We start from the raw sequence: 23,748 nt of genomic DNA, 5'->3' as shown, positions 1-23,748 counted from the left end.
TTGACAAAGACCTAAAAAAAAAAAAAAAAAAAAAGGTAAGATTCCGTAATGCCTTCAGTTAAACCTTTTATCTCCCAAGACTTTCAACATAAAATTGCTAGTCAATACAGCCGGAATGACATTTCAGTGTATATACTCTTTGTTTATATTAATGGTATAAAATTTTATATTTGCAGAGGTACTGACAATATGGAGAAACAAAACAAGTACACATACTATCCTAGGAAGAATTGGTGCATATCCGACACAGCCATATTGTTTGCTAAAACTTTGCTATCTGACGATGGAAGTAGTTACTTTATGCCTAACAACTATAAATATAATTTAAATCTGTTAAATAAAGTTATATTGATAGGAACTGTTTACTATAACATGTTTATAGGGCATATTAATTTACTTCTCTCTGTCCAGATTAGGATATGTTGTCTGTCCTGCTATCTCCTCCTACAGTTTTGGAGTTACAGCTTTTCTTTTTTGTAGAATTTTTATACACATAGAAAATAAGACATTTCAAATATTGTGAAAATGACAGGTTGTTATGTCATGTGATGGCATCATTTATGTTTTTATGTTATACAGACAGTGTAACAACGTCAACTTGTATGCTTGACAAATCTTAAATATGTAGAAATGAACTCATCCATATGCATATGGCAAAACAAATGGCATTGTCCATATCCTGTCTTACTGATTGGCAAGACATGAGAGAATCCAATATTCAATTTGCAGGCCAAAATTTTCCCCTTTGTGGCCGTACGCTTTAAGTATTGAAGTAAAACTCAACTAAACTTGGACAATACCTGTGAAATTAGACTGCTTTAATTGAATTAACCTAATCACGTGTTTAAGTATGCTGCTTACACCAGGAGGTCTTCTCTTTATCCCTTTTCAGCGGATTGATGCTTATCTACACCTTTTGGCAGCAGCCTTTGATAGTGTATACTACATTAATGCTGCATTCAGCACAGTTATTTTTAATAACACACAAGAAGTACATGGCCTTCTTAGATGGGTTAGCATTTATATATTAAATAGATAGGTAGAAATTAAAGAACTGGAATCATTAGCTGAAAATCTTTTAAAATTTCTGTTATCGAACTGCAGTTGAATTATCACGTTGTAATTGGTAGAACAGTCCAGTGGTGACCCCATGGATTGTAGGGGGTTATTACGCAACATCTTCTGTTAATGTTGACGTCATCTATTACTGTTGTTGTGTTTCATTGTTTTTTTAACTACTAAACGCAGCAGAAAAAGTCCCACCTGCGATAATTTTGTTATAAGCTTTTTGTTTACATTGTGTGTCAACATGATAGTTTACTAAACAATTTTGTCGAGGAACATAAAATATTAAAAAATATATATATCGGACATGCGATATAAAGAAATGGTAGGTTGAGAGTTAGTATGTTGACTGCTTTTTCATTCTTACAGATGGATTTATCCAGTTATCAACACATAATTGGAGCAAAGAATTAAGGAGGGAACCACTGGGTATTACTGGTAAGGAATATAATATATATTGAAATGTTAGTTGATTTGTATAATTTTGTAATCTTAAGATATTAATAATATTCAATAAAAGAGGTGGTATTATTGCCAATGAGACTGCTCTCCCCTTAGACCTAATTATGTAAAGTCAGCAACTACAGTTCACCTAATGTCTTTCAACAATGAGCAATACAAATATCGCATTGTAAGCTATAATAGTTACCAAAGGTACCAGGATTATAATTCAGTACGCCAGACGCGCGTTTCGTCTACATAAGACTCATCAGTGACGCTCATATCAAAATATTTATAAAGCCAAACAAGTTCAAAGTAGAAGAGCATTGAGGGTCGAAATTTTCCAAAAAGTTGTCCCAAATACGGCTAAGGTAATCTTTGCCTGGGATAAGAAAATCCTTAGTTTTTCGAAAATTTCAAAGTTTTGTAAACAGGAAATTTGTAAAAATGACCATATTATTGATATTCATGTCAACACCAAAGTGATGACTACTGGGCTGGTGATACTCTCGTGGATGAAACGTCCACCAGCAGTGGCATTGACCCAGTGGTGTAAATAATCAAAGGTACCAGGATAATAATTTAGTACGCCAGACGCGCGTTTCGTCTACATAAGACTCATCAGTGACGCTCATATCAAAATATTTATAAAGCCAAACAAGTTCAACATTTTTTAAAGTAGAAGAGCATTGAGGGTCGAAATTTTCTAAAAAGTTGTGCCAAATACGGCTAAGGTAATCTTTGCCTGGGATAAGAAAATTCTTAGTTTTTTTTTTCGAGTTTTGTAAACAAGAAATTTGTAAAAATGACCACATTATTGATATTCATGTCAACACCGAAATATTCACTACTGGGCTGGTGATACCCTCGGGGACGAAGAAATCTTAAAATAGGCACTGTTTCAGTAAGGACCTGGCAGTTGCCTTGAATTTTATGGAATACTGTATAAGGAAGGACCCGACAGTATTTCTTTAAACAACATGTTTTATCTATATCAGTAAGGGTCTGACAGTTATTTAAACATATTTTGAACTGATAAGGAATCAGTCTTCTAAACATATTCATCTTCATCAGAAAAGGTTTCTGATTAACTTCTGTGGAAATTATTAAACTTTATATTTATAGAAATGTGTTAGTTAACCAAGTAAATTATATATATAGCAAGACTCAAACATTTCGCATAAATATCAGTACATGTCTTTATGTAGTACTACAAAAAGTAAATAATGGGTCTAGATCACAACCTGCTATTTTCCATGAATTTAAATACAATTAATAATGCATTTCGTGTACCTTATTTAAAATTGGCGTATTTTCAAAAGATAATGGTTCCTACATTTTTATTTGGAGCTCCGAGACTGGTTTAGAGAGGTTAAGAGAGATGCTAGAAATTTTAGTATTATACAATTGCTGTATACATATATTGTATTGTGAAATACATGTTTCATGTGGAGCCCTAATAGTATACAATACTTATTAAAATGGAAACTTCAAAACTTGTTTGGTGTTATTTTTACCAGGATACACATGCATAATCTGATTGTTCCGGTTTTTATCAAAGAAGGAGTACAACTTTTAATTTATTTATAAATACTTAAAGTCTTCAGACTTGTCAGAAATAGTCTGGAGTTTATATTTTTCCAAGTGGTTGGAATATAAAGCTTAAATTGTTGCTTTCTGATGGATTAGTCACCCTTGGCTCGCTACAATATACAAACATTATTAAGTGAAAACAATAAGAACTATCCACACGTATTCTATGTAAACTACCAACTATAGCCCCACATTGGTGCCGTGACCAGGATGGTTTTTTGTTGTTAATCAATTAATAAAAGTTTATAAAGATTCATCAGAGTATCATATGAGTCAGTTTTCCTCAGCTCTTATCAAAGATAAAGAGAAAAAAAAAACACAACAGACAAACTCACTGTAATCAATAACATATTTGACAAAAGCCGATATTCTGGAATAATGAAAATTGCTGGTTTTACACTGAAGCCAAAAGACAGGGGAGTTACTAGGTCTGACACAAGAGACCAACGGCCAAAAACAAAGATCTTAGATTGATGTACCTGGGATACTTACCAAATGGCGTTATTTTGACGTTCAGACGATGAACAACCGCTTACTAAATGGTTTCATTTGGACGATCAGACAATGACATAGCTCAAGATCAAATTGCTAAAAAGATCGGCGAATGTCAGGGAAATTTAGACTTGCCCTGGAAACGGTATAGTGGAAAGTGACAGAACTTTAGCCTTCTAACAGGCCACATTCGGACCCTTCAAAGAGTTGTTAGTGCATAGAACTTGGTACTCAAGGGGCATTGGATTGAAAGCTCCCATTGTTGACAGTACAGAGTCACGCTACATGTAGCAAACACATAAAGTCATATAGAGGAAGCACATCAGATAATTTATAAAATACGAGAATTATCATAAACAATAACATAATGACAGGATGTACAAGTACCACAAGGATCTTAATCACAATAAAAAAAATTAACATAGAAGCACAAGAAGGATAATTTTAAACCATTTAACAACTTTATTCATTGCTTTCTTATTTTTGAATTTCAATTCTGTTTGTTAAATTCATCCATAGATTATTTCAAGATTTTAACTATTTTTGTGTTGTGAATCAAGACGTGACAAATGCAATAATGTTACTCTAATTAAAAGTGAAAATACAAATTAAGGTTTGACAAGATGAACAAATAAATTACTATTTTCAAGACAAGCATTTGATTACTCTTGACTAATGCAAAAAATGTTTGTAATCTACAACAAACTTTTTTGATTGTGATGGGTTTTGTTGCGATATTGCGCCGTGGAAAGATCATAGACATTTTGACAAAAACCAGTAACAGCTCTCTTCAAATCTATTTTGATAATAATAGTACTTAATGTTTTGAGAAACTTATTAAAATTTGCAATGATCTTCTGGAGGGAAAGGCACTACTTATTTCAGACACTGTGCAGTGTTATAAAGTTTTTGAGGGGAATTAGATGATTCCATCAACTATAAATATAACCGGGAAGGTACTTTAATACTAATGAAAGGACTTAATATTGTTTCCCGTCTTATTGATTCATTAGCTAAATTGAAGAAATTTAAAACATGTACTTCACATGATGGAAGACAATCGGAGAAGTACAAATTGATGATGCAATTGTTATGAAAAAAGCTGCAGAAATTATCCAATTAAAAATACTAATATTTTATAAAAATGTTAAAAAAAACCTTCATAATAAAACTTGTCAAATGTTAAATTTCACAAATGTTTAGAAAATAGTATTGATCCAATATTTTGGATTTCCTGTGTGCCTTATAGGACAATAGAATTACAGCTTCCTAGATCACTTCAATCTGCTACTGTTAGCTTATTTTTCTTCTTTTTTTTTTTTTTAAATTAAATTGAAATTAATGAAATTTTATAAAGTTTTTTTTTCAATTGAAAGCTTAAAAAGGGGTCACAGGGAGGTAATTTGTTGGTAATTTAAATCAATTCACTTGTAAATTAAAATGGAGGCACTTTTTGAAAAATATAAGCAAAGATTCTAGAAAAGGACATCTGGCAAGAAATGACAAATGTTTACTATGGGATCAGAGGACAACAAAAGATGGAAAATATGGGCTTATTTCTATCCTGGATCCTATTTCTTGAACCTGGAAAAAAAAGCCCACAGATTCAGTTTTATTGTTTTTAACAATTATTTAGTGTTAAATAAAACATTTGACGCCAGCCATTTATGTCACATTTATGTTTGTGTGTGAATGCGGCTCACATTAATTTAGAGCCGCATCACATAAGTAACAACAGAATTCATTGCAAACACCGAAACTCTTGCCAGGGCCATGCCAATTTTCCAGATTGGCACCTGGATTAGTTTTTAGAAGATACTTAAGGGGTAGGGATATAGCTTATATAAAGAATTTTGACTGAATGTACAACAATTTTAGACTCTTTTTTTAATAAGATTTGGTGGTCCTTAACAGGACCGTTAATTTTGTCTTCTTTGAGTATATTCAATAAGTGATGATTTTATTCAGTTTTCTCAAATTTTTAATATTTGGTGTTGTTTAATCTACAAGAAATTCTTACTAAAACAAATTTCATATGTTTATAGCCGACATATTTGTCAAGTTTACTTATTCCTTTAATGATTGCTTTAACCTTTTAAATAAATTTGGTACACGTGTTTCTAAAAAGACGTATGGAAGATATCTAACACAAATTGTTGAAGAAATGCAATCCAACTTAATGAATTCCTCAAAATGACAAGCTTCAAATAGCATATGATGAAATATTAACAAAAAATTATCTTATTCTGCTATAAAATCTACAGATGCAAATCGTGGTTTTGATGGAACAAATTGGTTATACCAAAGCCCTCATTTATTACCCAAACGAGGAAATGCAACAGAATTTAAAAGGAAATATATATTTGTATAGTAAAGATGAGTATCTTTCCATTAATTTATTTCAAGATAATGATTTCAAAGTTATTTCCCTGTACAAATCAATTGCCATTTATATGAATTATGGTTTACTTACATCTGAAAGAGATAATGATGTATTCGCACTTCTGATATAGAAAACATTATAGAAAGCTGCCTAACAAATAGAGTTAATGATCAATATCAGAAATAGTTCTAATCAGACCCCCATTACTTAAGTGATGAAAACTTTTCTAAAGTTTCAAAATTTAATCATATTATAAGATGATACTGTTTCCCCTTTAGAGAAACTACAAAAAAGAAATGCAATTTTTCCCAAATTTTTAATTTGAATAAAAAGAATTATTGGGTCAGCTTAGTGAGGAAAATGAAAACTGATACATTTTAAAGTAAGCATTGCTTTATTACAGTGCATATTTTCTTGCTATACGTTCTGGTGACTCGGAACTTCGTAAATTTTGTATTACAGAAGTGACCAAAATTACACATATTACAGAAAGCAAAAATTATGCCCGACTTTTACCATATCATATAGGGGACTTGCAAAAATTTCCAGCTGGCATAATAAAAAAATTTGAAGGTGCTTTTGCATTCATAGTGGAGATTGGATGCAGCACACGAGAGTTATATAAATCGTGAAGTTAAGTGTGCAATGAGAACTTTCCTTTTTGCTGCATTGTCAAAACAGGTTCAGTATCTTCCCAATAGAGCTAAAGTGGAAAAAAAAACACTTTCAGTCAATAAGCTAGACCTTTTAAAAAAAAAACTGCATTTACTAGTACAACTTAACACACTTTTGTATATACTTAATCTCAGACGAAGACATGCAGAGCAATTATAGCACAAAACTTTAACACATTTTATTCAAAAGATGATCTGTTATCATATGATTAAGCTGAATGAAGAGGCAATGATAAAAAGAAAGATTTGTTGAAGAATTTAATATCTGTATTGGGAAGTGAAATGCAGTTAATGTGGTGACAGACACGGTATACAACTACAGGAATCTAGTTGGATAAAAAGTTTGTTCAGTCTCTTCACCCATTAATTGAAAGAGAGAAAAACCCACTGGACTTAATTTTCTTATGGCAATGTCAACTACATAAGGAAAAGGGAATGGGTAGTTGCACAGCACAAGTGGCCAGTGATTACCCAATAAAAGACGATGGGACTTCTTCTGGCGTATTTTGTTTAAAGGTACATATGTTGTTGTGACAAAATTAATTGTACTTACAATTTCTTCCAGTCAAGGAAAACTTGCCAAACAAAGAGTTAAATCAGTGATGACAGCGCTCAAGTGAGTCAAGTTGTGAGATACTTTGGAAAAGAGTCTGGCAAATCCATTCGGTACTGTATATTTTTTGTACATAGAATGCTCAATATTCGTAAGTCTGTTAAACGTGTTTATATTTTCTAAATTACCACCCGATTATGACAGTCTTTTTCGGCATATATTGGCTACCTACATTCGATAAAAGGTAAAGGTTGGTGCGTATTCACAAAATCAGTACAGAACACAACTTTGCTCCAGGTAAGTTTGCCATAAATCATTATGAGAGCTTGGATCACCGCTACCTCAAAAAGGCTCAATAATATGTTTAGGAGATATATAAAACATTTTCAGGGTTTATGTCACTTTTCTACATTTGGAACTGGAAAGACTGCAATATCGGTCAAATTTTAAAGTAAGAACAAATGAGTAAGACTCAATGTATGGCGGCGGTTGTAATGATTAAAATCAAATCCATATATATGGATCGATGTTGGAAATTAAATGTGAAACTATCTTAAATAGTTATCAAAGGTACCAGGATTATAATTAAGTATGCCAGACGCGCGTTTCGTCTACATAAGACTCATCAGTAACGCTCATATCAAAATATTTATAAAGCCAAACATGTACAAAGTTGAAGAGCATTGAGGATCCAAAATTCCAAAAAGTTGTGCGAAATACGGCTTAGGTAATGCCTGTGATAATAAAATCCCTAGTTTTTCGAAAAACAGGAAATTTATAACAATGACCACATTATTGATATTCGTCAACAGCGAAGTGTGGACTACTAAGCTGGTGATACCATCGGGGACGAAACGGAATATTTTCAGTGTTCTACTATGAGGGTGTTACACGAACTTGACTTAACGTGATATCGGAAAATGTAATGATCATGCATGGTCGGGAAAAACATCATTTGTAAACTTGCCTTATGGGTTACCATGTAGCGTGTTAGCCACTTGGTAAATATGTCGAATGTTCAAAACAAGTGCATGTCGCACGGTATACTTTTGGTATTTGCTGCTCGTCATCTAAAACTTGTAAACTTGGAGTAGGAATAATGTATCCCGTTGCGGTGACTGTCTTCTTGTGGTCTGTTACATATTTAAGTAGCACGGTCTATATTTGTGTCGCATTAAAATGTTCTCGACTTTTTTAGTTGACGCTGGACATTAAATCTGTTGGCCGGCGGATTCAGTTAATTTGTTTGCACATATCTCCTCTTTTTTTTATATCATAAAATCTGCCACAAAATTTGACATTGCTACATATTGCAATTGACTGGTTTTGAAATAATTATTTTGATGAACACTATTTTTAAATATATGTACGTTAATTTGACGACAGTGGTAACGCTTTGAAAGCTTTTGAAATAATTATTTTGACGAACACTATTTTTAAATATGTACGTTAATTTGACGACAGTGGTAACGCTTTGAAAGCTTGGATGTTCGTTCCATTTAATTCTACGCCAGCTGAGGAAGAGTACAGCAGAAGACATTGTAGAACAAGGGTAACAATAGAGGCAACTATTTGGAATTTTTCAAATCTCGCTTAAGATGTCCACAAGAGACCCAAATGACTATAGGTCTATACGGCCTTCAACAATGAGCAAAGCCCATACCGCATAGTCAGCTATAAAAGGCCCCGATATGACAATGTTAAACAATTCAAACGAAAAAACTAACGGCCTTACTAATACAGTCATTGGATGGTGTAATCTTTCCACTAACACCATACACCTTTGCACTATACACTTTACACCATTCCCTATTCTATCTACACGATCCGAAATTACCCATAATGCAATTAAATTTTAAATGTTAAGATTTTTATTATGTTTATGCTTACAATCCGAAAAAATGAAATTAAAAAAAAATCGTTTGCAACCAATGAAAGGTCGTACACTATCATTCACACCATTCCCGATCGCACGTTACACAATCACACCATACCTCATACACAATGACACCATACACCATTCACGTTGTTATGGGAAGTTTACACCCTTTAGGGGCTGTATATAAAAAACATGAACGAAAAACAAATATGTAACACATAAACAAACGACAACCACTGAATAACAGGCTCCTGACTTGGGATTGGCACATACATAAATAATGTGGCGGGGTTAAACATGTTAGTGGGATCCCAACCCTCCCCCTAACCTTGGACAGTGGTATAACAGTACAACATATGCACAAACTATAAAAATCAGTTGAAAAGGATGAACTCATCAGATTGACAAAAATACAAATGGACGTGGCCGGGTACTTGTACATCCCAACAACAAAAAGACACTAGGAACAGATCTGAGAGTACTCACTGTTATCCGACAGCTAGTTCAAAGCCACTAACAACTTGTAAAAAAATCATGCATCTTATGCCTTTATATCAGGGTGCCAATACAGCTATCCAGCTAATACATAATAAAATGACAAATTGCTTAAGCTGAATGAAGAGTTAATGATAAAAAATCAGATTCGTGCAAGAATTTAATAACTGTATTGGTATGTAAAAAGCAGTTGATGTGTAGACTTACACAGCTAATAACAGTTAGGAAGAAAGTTTGTTATGAAGCTGGTTCACAGTCCTTTTACCCACTAATTGAAAGAGTGAAGGAGATAAAAAAAAAAACCAAAAAAAAAAAACCAACAACACTGGAATGTTTTTATGACAATGTCAACTACAAACAGAGTTTGTTGAGAGGAAAATGAGTGTAATCTCGATGAAATACAAAATTAAAGACAACTTACAATTCAAGAGATACAATTTCTCAATGTCGAGGAAAACTTGCCAAACAAAAATTACAAAAAGTTAAACAAGTTACCAGTGATACATGCGCAATTTCAGTAAAGTTGTGTGAAAGAATTCGGAAAAAAGTCTGACAAATCCATTTAGTACTATATATTCATGCAAATCGCTTATAAAATGTAGCTTGTTGTATACAATTTAAAACTTACTATACTCAATTCTTGTCGTATAGAGTTAATAAGAATTTGATTTAAATAGGCACCTTTCTTCAGATGTTTCAATTAAAATGTTCAGGTTTATACAGCAAATCAATATGAGAGCTTGGGTCACCGGGTCTTCACAGAGGCTCCAAAATCTATTTTGCGTAAATAGATAAGCTGGAAAAACTTGCAGGCTTTTATAAACTCATCATATAAACCCGGGGGACTTAACTTTTCTAAATGTGCACCGTTCTTAAGTAAAATATATTTATTTGGCAAAGATTTAAAAGGACAAGACAAGTTCAAGGTATAGCGGTAGTTGTAAGGCAGCAACCATTTGATTTTTGGAGAGGGAGGGCTATGGATTTTTTAAAAAAAAAAAGTTTGTTTCCAGTTTTTGACCCCGAGAAAAAATGTTCGTTTCACCCTCAGCTGCCACTATATGTAAAGCGAAAATTGAAAGAAAAAAAATGTTTTCGACTTGTCGCCAAAAAAAAATATTGTTTTTCGCCAAAGGTGAAAAAAAAGAGTTTGTCTGGAAAAAAATCCACAGCTTCCCCGCCCCCTATTACCATGCCTTCCTTTTAATAAGCAAAACCTTCCAAAATGATGTTAAAAATTTGCATTTTCTAAAAAGTTTTAATTAAATATTGCTATTATTCATTTGGTATCTATTTAGGTTGGGTGACGTCAGTTTTTAAAAAGTGTTGACAGATACTTAGTAACTCTATCGTTACGGACGTTACTAGAACTGCTGTACATTTTATTTATAATTGGTTTAATATTCAACTAACATCATGAGAACCTTATTATCAGGGTTGAGTTCAATATCGTAGCAGCTACGTAGTGCTCTATTGAACGTGTAGCTATAGACTGTATACTACATAGATATTGATAGCAGCTAGGGCTGCTACGATTTTGAAGTCAACCCTGATATTTGAGCGTACACATGATTCAATGTAAATCCTGATCTCCATACAAAAAAGTCAAATAACAAAATTACTGAACTACGAGGAAAATTCAAATAGGGAAGTCTCTAATTAATGTAATATGTCTTTTAATGATTTAAATGTATTTGATCCCTGCTGTTTCTCATTTGTCGTGTTGTAAATATGTTTTCGTTGCTATAGCTGCTTTTTGCAATTAAGTATTCATTGAATCAAATGACACATCCAATTATAGCATGATTCATTCAATTCATTATCCAACTACGTATGTGCAGTCCAGTAATTTTTCATAAAATATAATTTGATATTTTCATAACGTTTGCCTATTTTCAATTTCTGACAAGGAGACGTTCAGTGTAATTTATGATGCGTCATTGATGAGTCTTATATAGACGAAACGCGCGTCTGGCGTAGTAAATTATTATCCTGGTACTTTCTGTTAAACTACTATGTTTATAGTGAAGAAAGTTGAATATTTAGTTTTGTCACCATTGTCATACTAAAAATCAGGACTAATGTCAATTTAATTTAAATATTTGCAGAATTAGAACAACACATCTCGTATCCGATATTTAAGCATGCATGCAAATAGGGTTCTCCCCATCACATAATCATTGATCGTTTGGAGGTCAATTAAGACTTTTTTTCTACGATTCAATATGGGATCAAAATTAAATGGGTGTAAATATATAGTGGATTAGGATACATCCACAAAATAAACCCAGAATGGAAACTTGTCTGAAGCTTAAAAATTAATATAGGTGAATAAACTCAAAATAGGTGCAATTTGGGTACCCTCACGTTATATTCTGGATACTGACATCTTTTATCATTATAATAACGTGATTTAGTATTTTTTTAATGGTCATTATGAATATTACTTTCACATTATAGTCTGTTTTTGTTGACATCAATTTGACGTGGCTATGTACTTACGCATCCCGTTATTGTGCTATGGTAATTTTTTGTATTGTTTTTTATTTTTCTTATGTGTTTCTTAGTTAGAGGTGAGACCTGTATTTATTAAGGTTATCTAACTAGTTGAGTTAGGAAATATCTTCTTTGACCTACACTGTTTACACAGAGTTCATTTAAATCCCGAGGGTTGGGATCCGGTTTGTACTATCAATTCAATTTTGACACAATGGTGATGCGTACATCTACAACTGGTACACACACTGTAGATAGAATATTGGCTGACCAATAGATATAAAAATGAGGTTTGACTGTATCACACAATAACCATTACATATCTAGGTGACATGCAAGGAATTGGCCAGAGGGTTTCCAAATGGAAGCTTTGGGGTTGTTCAGTTGTGAATCTTAAAGAGTTGCTAGAGCTCCAAAAGAAAAACTGAAAGAATTTTGTAGACCTCCACATTTATATGTATTCGAACAAGTTAATTTAAGGAGATCTTATCTTGCACAATTTGTTGCAGCGCTGCCTTTTAATAGATCCCGATATTGAGGGTTTGAATCTCGCTGGTACCATCAATGCATTTTTATAATACATTTTGAAAACCAGTTGTTGGCATGACACGGGTTATGTTCTAGCTTCTCATATATGTTATGATGTTATGATACTAAACCCCTCACGGGAAGAATTGTGCCTGATATTCATATGATGAAGACATAAGCTTTGAATCAGTTTAATTGAAGTCTAGAGCTGGCATGTCAGTTAACTGCTAGTAGTCTGATGTTATTTATGTATTATTGTCATTTTGTTTATTTTCTTTGGTTAGGCAGCAACCATTTGATTTTCTGGGGGGGGGGGGGTCTATGTTTTTTTTTGGAAAAAAAAGTTTGTTTCCAGTTTTTGGAGAAAAAAATTGTTTGTTTCACCCTCAACTGCCACTATATGTAATGCTAAAATTGAAAGAAAAAAATTGTCGTCGACTTGTCGCCAAAAAAAGATTGTGTGGAACAGAAATACATTTTTTTCCCAAAACCATAAAATTTTCATAAAATTCATTTTGATTTTTTAATTGATGTAAAGTTCATGGCTCTATATCCTGACATTGGCTGTTGTCTCTGTTGTTTTTTTTTAGCCCACTTTCTACATAATGATATTCTCAGAGTCCGTCATACAGGTACCACAGTCCTTGAATTTTAATACTGCAATTGAAGTGGCCACCATATGTAATGGCAAAGAGTGAGTAGCTCAAAATTATAAACATCCACTGTTTCCAACTATGATAATTGACATTTCATTTGAAAAAGGGGTATACAGAATGATACAAACGGAAAATACTACCGGTATATAAGTCTGTCATACACATTCAGGGCTACTTTAAAAGACTGCTTATGATACCATATATATCCCTGTTATAAAATGACCATTTCATGTTTATTATAGTTGCAGTTGTAAGTATGTCTTAATGTAGTAGCATACATGTGCATGCGGGAGATTTGGAATGCTTTTAAATATTTCTGGATCAAACACAGGAAAATACAAAAAGTAATAAGGTATATATAGAAATCTTAGCTATACTATATATTTATACTATTCTCAAATTTAGCAGTGCAATTTTTTTTAAGCTACAGTGCAAAATATTTTTTTTTTTCGGTCAGCTAGGCCATCAAAATATTTTTTTTCAAAAAAAAACCCAGGCCCCGCCCCCCCCCCCCCCCCCCCCGATAGAAAATGGTTGTTGCCTTAGTATGGCGTTCATTATCACTGAACTAGTATATATATTTTTTTAGGGGCCAGCTGAATGACGCCTCCGGGTGCGGGAATTTTTCGCTCCCTTGAAGACTTGATGGTGACCTTCTGCTGACTGTAGCACAGTGTATTTTTTTGTTTATGTATTCATTATGTGTAAATATCAAATAGTAGTACGCCATATTTGGTAAATTATTATTTAACACATATAAGAAGAATCCCTCTAAATAACTATTAGTCTTTTAATATAACTTCTTTGAAAGCAGTGAAAAATAACAGGATTGGGGGAAACATTTGAATTCAATTAAGAAAAAAATATGCTCAATTCAGTAAAAACAGACATGTTGATTCTAATAAAAAACAGGTATTATTCTTCGAAAAAATAACTTAAAACTCTGAAAGATATTCCCAGATGGTATTTTCCTATGTCTCTGCATTCCTTTTTGCAGTAATTTACATACAGTACTCATAAAGCGAGCATACATCACAACAGTATCCTCTTTCTCCTCCTTGTACTGTTCACGTTCAGCAGAAGAAAGTAAAAAAAAAATGAATAAAATACAACAGCAAAAAGCATTGTTCAACAGTCCAAAAACATCTAATGCAAAAACTTAATACCAGTCTTGGAATCCGGCAAACAGTGTAGTATGTAACATAAAGGTTTTTGATATGTCATGAAAATCTTATAACAACTGAAATGTACCAACAACCTACAGATTTATAACAATAAGAAGCCGGAGAAATTGAACCAAATAGTTATCAAAAGTACCAGGATTATAATTTTATACGCCAGACGCGCGTTTCGTCTACATAAGACTCACCAGTGACGCTCAGATCAAAACAGTTAAAAAGCCAAACAAATGCAAAGTTGAAGAGCATTGAGGACCCAAAATTCCAAAAAGTTGTGCCAAATACGCCTACCCAGTGAGTGATCCTTTCGATAGAAAGAAAGTTATCGTATGACGTAATCAAATATTGGTATTCGGTGACGTAAGTTTTTCAAAAAGTGTTGACAGATAATAAGGTTTCGATAGTCAAACATACATTGTAATTATAATCTGGAAATTTCATTCAAGAAACATGATAAAGAACCCATGATAGATTGTTATACGTTATATAAGCGTAACGTAACGGTACCCAAATTGCAACGAGTACCCAAATTGCACCTATTTAGCAAAAATAGCAACGGAAATCTTACAAGATCTCCTAGAGACTAAACAATTTGTATTTTTATGTTTTGATACTATACATGTCTTTCAAAATAGGTAAATATATTTAGATATATACAAAACGTTCACAGTATTTATCAACAGATGAAGTGTTTACTGAAAAAGCAAAATGTACTGAAACGTCGCCATGCGACGTCATCAAAACGTCATCTTTTTAAAATTAGAAAATACGTTTCAAGTATTCATTTCTTAAAAAAAGAAGAGTAAGCATGAACAAATATCCAATTGTTCAAAATATTTGAAAAAAATAAACAAAAGCTCTGTTATTCGACTTTTGACGATGCGAATTTAAGCATGGATGCAATTTGGGTACTCCTCATTACAGAATCATTGATGGTTTGGAGGTTAGTTCAGACCAATTTTTCTATGATTCCATATAAATTGAAAATCAAATTGGTGTACCTATATAGTAAAGAAGGATACGGTTACAAAATAAACACAAAATTGAAACTTTTGTCTTAATCATAAAAAAACGTAGTTGAAAAAAATGTCAAAATAGGTGCAATTTGGGTACCGTCACGTTACAGACAGGGTGAATGTAAAATCTTGATACATACAATTCATGTGCTGAAAAGGAGATTTATTTTAGTGAAGGAAGTTGGCCATTTATTTTCGTCACCATTGTCATAGTAAATGCTTCGACTAATGTCAAATTATACTGAATATATGAAAAATTAGAAGAAAACATCTGTTAATACAAGATAACTAAGGATGTGAAAATAAACATGGATGCAAATTGGGGACCCCCTATCAAAATATAATTAAAGACCAACTGTTTTCCAAAATTAGTGAAATAGTTCCCTCTTTTTATACGCCCGTCGTCTTTTAGACGGGACGTATTATGGTATACCGTTGTCCGTCCGTCGTCCACACTTCGGACAATAACTCAAAAACACTTTCACCAATTTCCATGAAACTTAAGTGAATTGTTTATATCTATTGACGTAAGCTCCCTTTCGTTTTTTTTTAATTTCAGATTTTAAGTTTTGGATTTATGGGGCTTTATTTATAAAAAAGGGGGGATTTTCAACACTTCGGACAATAACTCAAAAAGGCTTTCACCAATGTCCATGAAACTTTGGTGAATTTGTTTATATCTATTGATGTAAGCTCCCTTTCAATTTTTATAAATTTCAGATTTTACATTTCCGTGTTATGAATTTTTTATGCTTAAAAAAGGGGGGATTTTCGAATTTTGGGACAATAACTAACACTTTCACAAAATTTTATGCAACTTTGATAAATTGTTTATATCTATTGACATAAGCTCCCTTTCCATTTTTATAAATTTTAGATTTTACGTTTTCTTAAGTAATGAATTTTTATACCTAAAAAAGGGGGATTTTATGAAACTTTGGTGAATATATTAATGTAACATCCCTTTTGATTTGTATATATATTTCTAGTTGATCATATAAATTCATTTAAAGCATAAAAGACAAGTTAAAAGAGCAACGGGCGTATCAATCGCTAAAGCGCAGCCCTTTATTTAAATATGACTAATGAAGCAAGATTTAAATTTTTGTATACGTGTGTTGAGACTGATATAATTAAAAATTATTGTTAAATTGATAAGCGACATGTACATTTCTAGAAATGCTTTATTAAGCACTAAATAACTTTGTGGTACCACCTCCTCATATAATGTTTATGAATTTGGTATGCTATATATATGTTTGTATGTTTGTGTATAACAAATTTGTATTGTCTTGGTATCAATCCTGTAATTTTGGATTTTAAACCAATAAAATTACTTACTTACTTACATAATCATGGATCGTTTGTGTTGAATAGTTATCAAATGTACCAGGATTATATAATTTAAAACGCCAGACGCGCGTTTCGTCTACATAAGACTCATCAGTGATGCTCAGATCAAAACAGTTGTTAAGCCAAACAAGTACAAAGTTGAAGAGCACTAAGGACCCAAAATTCCAAAAAGTTGTGCCAAATACGGCTATTATAGGCAATCTATTCCTGGAATAAGAAAATCCTTTGTCTTTCGAAAAATTCAAAGTTTTGTAATAGGAAATTTATGAAAATGACCATATAATTGATATTCATATCAACACCAAAGTGCTGACTACTGGGCTGGTGATACCATCGGGGACGAAACGTCCACCAGCAGTGGCATCGACCAAGTGGTGTAAATAGTTATCAAATGTACCAGGATTATAATTTGATACGCCAGACGCGCGTTTCGTCTTCATAAGACTCATCAGTGACGCTCAGATCAAAACCGTTATCAAGCCAAACAAGTACAAAGTTGAAGAGCATTGAGGATCCAAAATTCCAAAAAGTTGTGCAAAATACGGCTAAGGCAATCTATTAATTCCGACCTTTTTTCTATATTTGAATATGGAGTCAATACTAAATCGGTAGGAGACAATAACTATCAAAACCAAGGAGTAAACAAAGACTCATAAAACCAAATTAAAAGACATTTTCATCAACAGTTATGAATACTAAATAAAGAAACAACACAAACTCCACTAAAAACCGGGAGTGAAATCAGGTGCTCCGGAAGGGTAACCATTTCGTGCACCGTATACGTCATCCGTCGTGTTATTTCTTTGTTTAATTCGGTAATGATGGAAGGTTATTACGACTGGGGAGGAATATCAGATATGATTTCTGACACACTTTTGTCATTATGTCCAATTAGCTCATGATGGCGACAAGAAATTTTGTCTTGAGTCAATCCTTAATTTGATTGACTCATAGCCCTGGCTTCGCAACTTTTGAAAAAGCAGTATTCCTCGTTCAACAAAATCAACGACTTTTGGGCTAGCTCTAGAGTAACGTATCAAATGAGACACATATACTCCATATGCTGGTGCCGCTGGGATGTTGCTATACAGAAATGAAAAGTTGACTATAGGAAATCTAAAATCATCGCGTTTGTCATAAATGTTAGTATTTAACCTACCATCACATGCATCAGTAGTCATTTCCAGAAAAAAAGTTCTAAATATGAAGCAGATTTATCTGTGTCGGTAGTCTCTTAAATTTAAGTTTACTTGGATATATTAAATGTAAGTGATCACTGAATCTATCATTAAGAGACAGTACATCATCAATATACCGAAAGGTAAACAAGACTGGGCTAATTTCTTTTCTCCTTTCTGTACAAACCCTTGAATAAATTCTGCTTAGGATGCATCTACAAAATAAACCTAGAATAGAAATCTGTTTGGAGCATGAACAATAACGTAGGTGGAAAAACTGCCTTTATCACATATTTGTCACGAATACGCCGTGTTTTGCACATGTACAACCTAAAAATTGTCCGGGGCAAAACTAAGGTTATTGGTTATTGTGCCCCGATTCTGAAAGACGTCATTGCATCCTTAATGACATTTTGTGATCAAATGTTTAAGATTTTTACCTGTTATATTTCATTAAATTGTTATAATTGGGTTTTCCCTTCTTTTCCATATTGGCCCTGGTATCAGCCCTCGACCCATGGGAGTCTCGGTATGATACCAGGGCCAGGTTATATTCCGGTGACTGACATTGTTTATCCTCATAATAACATGTTCTAGTATTCTTTTAATTGTCTTTATTAATATTATTTTTACCTCTGTCTGTTTTTGTTGATATCAATTTGACGTGGCTCTGTACTTTTACATCCCGTTATTGTGCTATGGTAAATTTTTTGTATTGTTTTCTCTTGGACATGTGTGTTAGTTATTAAGGTTATCTAACTAGTTGAGTTGAGGAATATCTTCTTTGACGCAATACTGTTTATAGAGAGTTCCATTTAGATCCCGAGTTCAAGGGTTAGAATCCGGTTTGTACTTTCAATGCAATTTTTAATCAATGGTGCTGCGTACATCTACTACTGGTACACTCACTGCAGACCTGGACGTCTCGGGGTTGTTCAGTAGCGACTCTTAGAGGCTTCAAAAGAGAAACAGGAAGAATTTTGTAGACCTGGACATTTATATGTATTCGAATAAGTTAATTTAGGGAAATGCTTATCTGGCATAATTTGTTAGAGCGATGCCTTTAATTTAGGGAAGGTCTTATCTGGCACAATTTGTTAGAGCAATGCCTTTAGATCTCGATATTGTGGGTTTGAATCTCGCTGTACCATCAATGCATTTTTACAACAAAACATGACGTGGCTCTGTACTTATATCCCTATATTCTAAGAGCACATTTGTTATCGAACTTGATGTAAGCTTCTTCAAACTTACCGTGACGATATCTGGCACTAATAACTGTAGAATATCTTTTGGCTAGAATCAGCGTTGTTTCTGGTTCTTGTTCTAGATTTCGACTGGCAGATCAGGAACGAGGCTCTTCCTGATCTGTCTTCTCCGCCAGTGGAGCACCGCCGACGACCCCGAGGTATTACATTAATATACGCGCATTCTGAAAACGTCACAATTTTTAAAATCAATAGTAAATCATCAACGTAGAAATCATAAAAAACACAACATATAATAAGGTGCGTATAGTACAATGTATTTTTTGGTTTATGTATTCATTATGTGTAAATAGCAAATAGTAGTACACCATATTTGGTTAATTATTCTTTAACACATATAAGAGGAATCCCTCAAAAACTATTATTAGCAAAATCAAAAACCAAAATTCCCTCCACAGCAGTGAATTTTTATATTTTAAACCCTGAAGATATTCCCAGATCGTATATTCCTATGTCTCTGCATTCCCTTTTGCAGTAATTTACATACAGTACTCATAAAGCAAGCTTTAGCGAGCATACATCACAACAGTATCCTCCTTCTCCTCATGGTGCTGTTCACATTCAGCAGAAGAAAGAAAAAAAAATGAATAATATATAACAGCAAAAAGCATGGTTCGATTAATCATTTTTGTCTTGAAACCGTCAAATCTCCCACAAAATTGCGATTTATAGATTTTCTAATAAATAAACTCGATTCATATGATACGCTAGATTTTGAAGAAAATATAGAAATATAGACTGATATAACTTCAAATAAAACAGCAAGATAGTTTTACTTTATATTTTGAAAAATACTTTTGTCGCAAAGAGGAGACATGACGTGGCTCTGTACTTTTATCCCTATATTCTAAGAGCACATTTTTTTATCGAACTTGATGTAAGCTTCTTCAAACTTACCGTAACGATATCTGGCACTAATAACTGTAGAATATCTTTTGACTGGAATTAGCGTTGTTTCTGGTTCTTGTTCTAGATTTCGACTGGCAGATCCGGAACGAGGCTCTTCCGGATCTGTCTCCTCCGCCAGTGGAGCACCGCCAACGACCCCGAGGTACTACATTAATATACGCGCATTCAAACGTCACAATTTTTAAAATCAATAGTAAATCATCAACGTAGAAATCATAAAAAACACAACATAGATAATAAGGTGCGTGTAGTACAATGTATTTTTTGGTTTATGTATTCATTATGTGTAAATAGCAAATAGTAGTACACCATATTTGGTTAATTATTCTTGAACACATATAAGAAGAGGAATCCCTCTAAAAAACTATTATTAACAAAATCAAAAACCAAAATGCACGTCTCCCCTCCACAGGAATGAATTTTTATATTTTGACAAAATGTATACCAGTAATTTGTACAACGTTGTTAACTGAAACAAATTTTCAGAAGCAACTTATCCACCAAATTTGAAATATAAATTCTTGAATGTGACCTTTTCCCCCCGATTTGTAGGTTTTCAGATTGCATTTTTTTTTTCAGTAAGAAATGAGAAATTACCATCAAGTGACACCATTATAAATAAATTTGGATATCTAATGAATCAAGAGTATGTTTTGTGAACACACTCCTTTTAAAGCAGTGAAAATTAACAGGTTTGGGGGAAATATTTGAATTCAATTAAGAAAAAAAAATATGCTTAATTCGGTTAAAACAGACATGTTGATTCTAATAAAAACCGGTATTGTTCTTCAAAAAAATATCTTGAACCTTGAAGATATTCCCAGATCGTATATTCCTATGTCTCTGCATTCCCTTTTGCAGTAATTTACATACAGTACTCATAAAGCAAGCTTTAGCGAGCATACATCACAACAGTATACTCCTTCTCCTCATGGTGCTGTTCACATTCAGCAGAAGAAAAGAAAAATGAATAATATATAACAGCAAAAAGCATTGTTCAATTTATCATTTTTGTCTTGAAACAGTCAAATCTACCACAAAATTGAGATTTATAGATTTTCTAATAAATAATCTCGATTCATATGATACGATAGATTTTGAAGAAAATATAGAAATATAGACTGATATAACTTCAAATAAAACAGCAAGATAGTTTTACTTTATATTTTGAAAAATACTTTTTTCGCAAAGAGGAGAGTTTTCAAGTAATCAAAAAATTTGAAATTGGGGATTAACATTTGTATATTTTTTTCATCTTCTAAGACTTCTAAACTTTTCACAACAAGAAAAAAGTGCGATTCCAAACTTAAAGCGAGATTATTTAGTTACCAGAACGATTTCAACAGTTTTGAACATGAATGTCAAATTGAGAATAGCCATTTTAAATTTTAAAAAAACATATATAAGATAATAGAATAAAATAAACAAATACAATGCATGAATAAATAAATAAATAACAACAAAACCTTCTGATCTGGCACATTAGGTTACTAAATGATTTGTTGATTTCCAACAAAACTACGTTAATCGGTCAACTAAATTAAAAAGTACAATTTCTCAACATTTAAAAAAAAGTTGTCATAAATGAGAAAAAAATCGATCTATTAATTTGTAAGCAGTACAACATGAAAATCAAGCACATATGCCGCATCCATCAAACCTAACAAAAGAAGATGGTCGCCCCATCACTAGTACTGAACGTTAAACTACTGTACAAGAAGAGGAAATTGGACACCTTCGTCATCCAAATACTCAGCTTGGTATAATAGACCACTTCTTGTGTGTCTGAATTTCTTGCAAAGAGTTTATATGAAGTTTGAAAAGGTATCTGCAAATTATAGGCATACAGGCAGAGGATCAGCAATTCAGTTATTTTCGTGCGTGAAGTATTTACGACGAACAGTTAATGTTGACTAGTATGGTAAGTGCACATCTTAAAGCAAGGGCTTATTTTTTATTTTCGACAATTGTTACAAGAATATTTAAGTACCCTTATATGAAATACCAAAGGAATTTTAAATACATAACAAGATTAATACATTACTTTCATTTCAATTTTTCAACAGTATTTAAAGGCAACAGTAGTGTACTGCTGTTCGAAACTCATATATTCTCTTCTTTGACTACATGTTATTTTTCGTACTAATACTTTGATCATATTTCTACTAGTTTCAGTTATTTAAAAGTGATAAATTTTGTTTATCAGATTATTTTGAAAAACTGGTAATATGTTGGTGCGCTATAACGTACATTCAGTAAGAGTCATAAAATCTTGTTAAGAACGCAACACAATCATTATGCTATTCTTTATATATTACTATATAATATTTACTCTTTATGACCCAGAGGCACGATGTTTAAATATGACACCATGCCAACTCGCCCCACTGGCCAATCAGCCCACACTTAATCGACACTTTCTAAAAAAAAAAAACCGCCCCACTCTTGTCTACCAACTCGCCCAACTTATAAAAAGGGTAAAATCCCTTTGAACAATCAGTCTGACAACTCGCCTTAATTATGAAAAGGGCTAAAATTCAACTGAATAAAGGTCTGCATACTCGCCCCACTTATGAAAATATCTTACTTCTTTTTAATATTTTAAATTACTGTGAGTTGGTATCCAGTCATCCTGGTCTAGGGGTATGTGTCGTGGATTGATATGCTAAAGGTCTTGTTCGAATCACAATATAGACCGTTGTTTTTTTCCACATAAATTTGGGAAGTTGGTCTCCATAGCAAATATTTGTAATTTTTATTGTGGATTAGGCATACCCGCCAAAATGTCACAAAACAAAAGAAAGCGTGCAAAACAAAGAAACTCAAGCTGGGATGATCGGCTTAGGTCACCCCTGGTAGAACAAAAACGCGGGGATGTAAGATGTGGTAAGACTAGAATATATAGTCAATAAGTCGTGCTCACATTCAAATTATTCATTAGCGAACACATAAATATAACTTAATTTTCAGCGAGAGGGGAAGTAATAACGCCAAATGTGTTATATAGGAATTTTGTTAAAAAATGTATAACCGGAAGACGAGCCCATAGACCCCTGATTTTCATAATGGCTTTTGACTTGTCACAAAATGTACAGGATATATGTAAACATATAGTAGCAGTGTCGGATATAAAATATAAAACAAATTTCTTTAAAAAAGAATGATGTTTCTGATTCATCTGTGCATTTGTCTATTCCCCATTAATTTGCTCTATGAATAAAGCCCTTTCTTATCCACCCAAAGCCAAGATTTCCGTTCATTAGGGACAATTTAAGTCTGACTTGGTAATCTATGAATAATCTTTTACAATTATTTTTCCCAACCCCGAAGCCAACATTTCCGTTCATTAAGGATAATTTCAATTTGACTTAGTAATCTATGAATAGTTTTTTACCATTATCTTTCCCAACTTAGTCGAAGAGGTGGATTTTTTTTTTGATCTTTTAAAGTGTTACCCTTTGTTCATGCCTAGGATCTTTTAATCACACTAAGTGTATTAAAGCTATAGAATCTTAAAACAATTTGATCTGGAGAGTTCTTTCACTATTATCTTCCTTAACCATGTTAACTGAGTCAAATAGTTGGGATTTT

This window comes from Mytilus edulis, chromosome 1 (assembly GCF_963676685.1).
Source record: "Mytilus edulis chromosome 1, xbMytEdul2.2, whole genome shotgun sequence".
NCBI lineage: Eukaryota > Metazoa > Mollusca > Bivalvia > Mytilida > Mytilidae > Mytilus > Mytilus edulis.
This window is presented reverse-complemented; position numbering follows the sequence as displayed.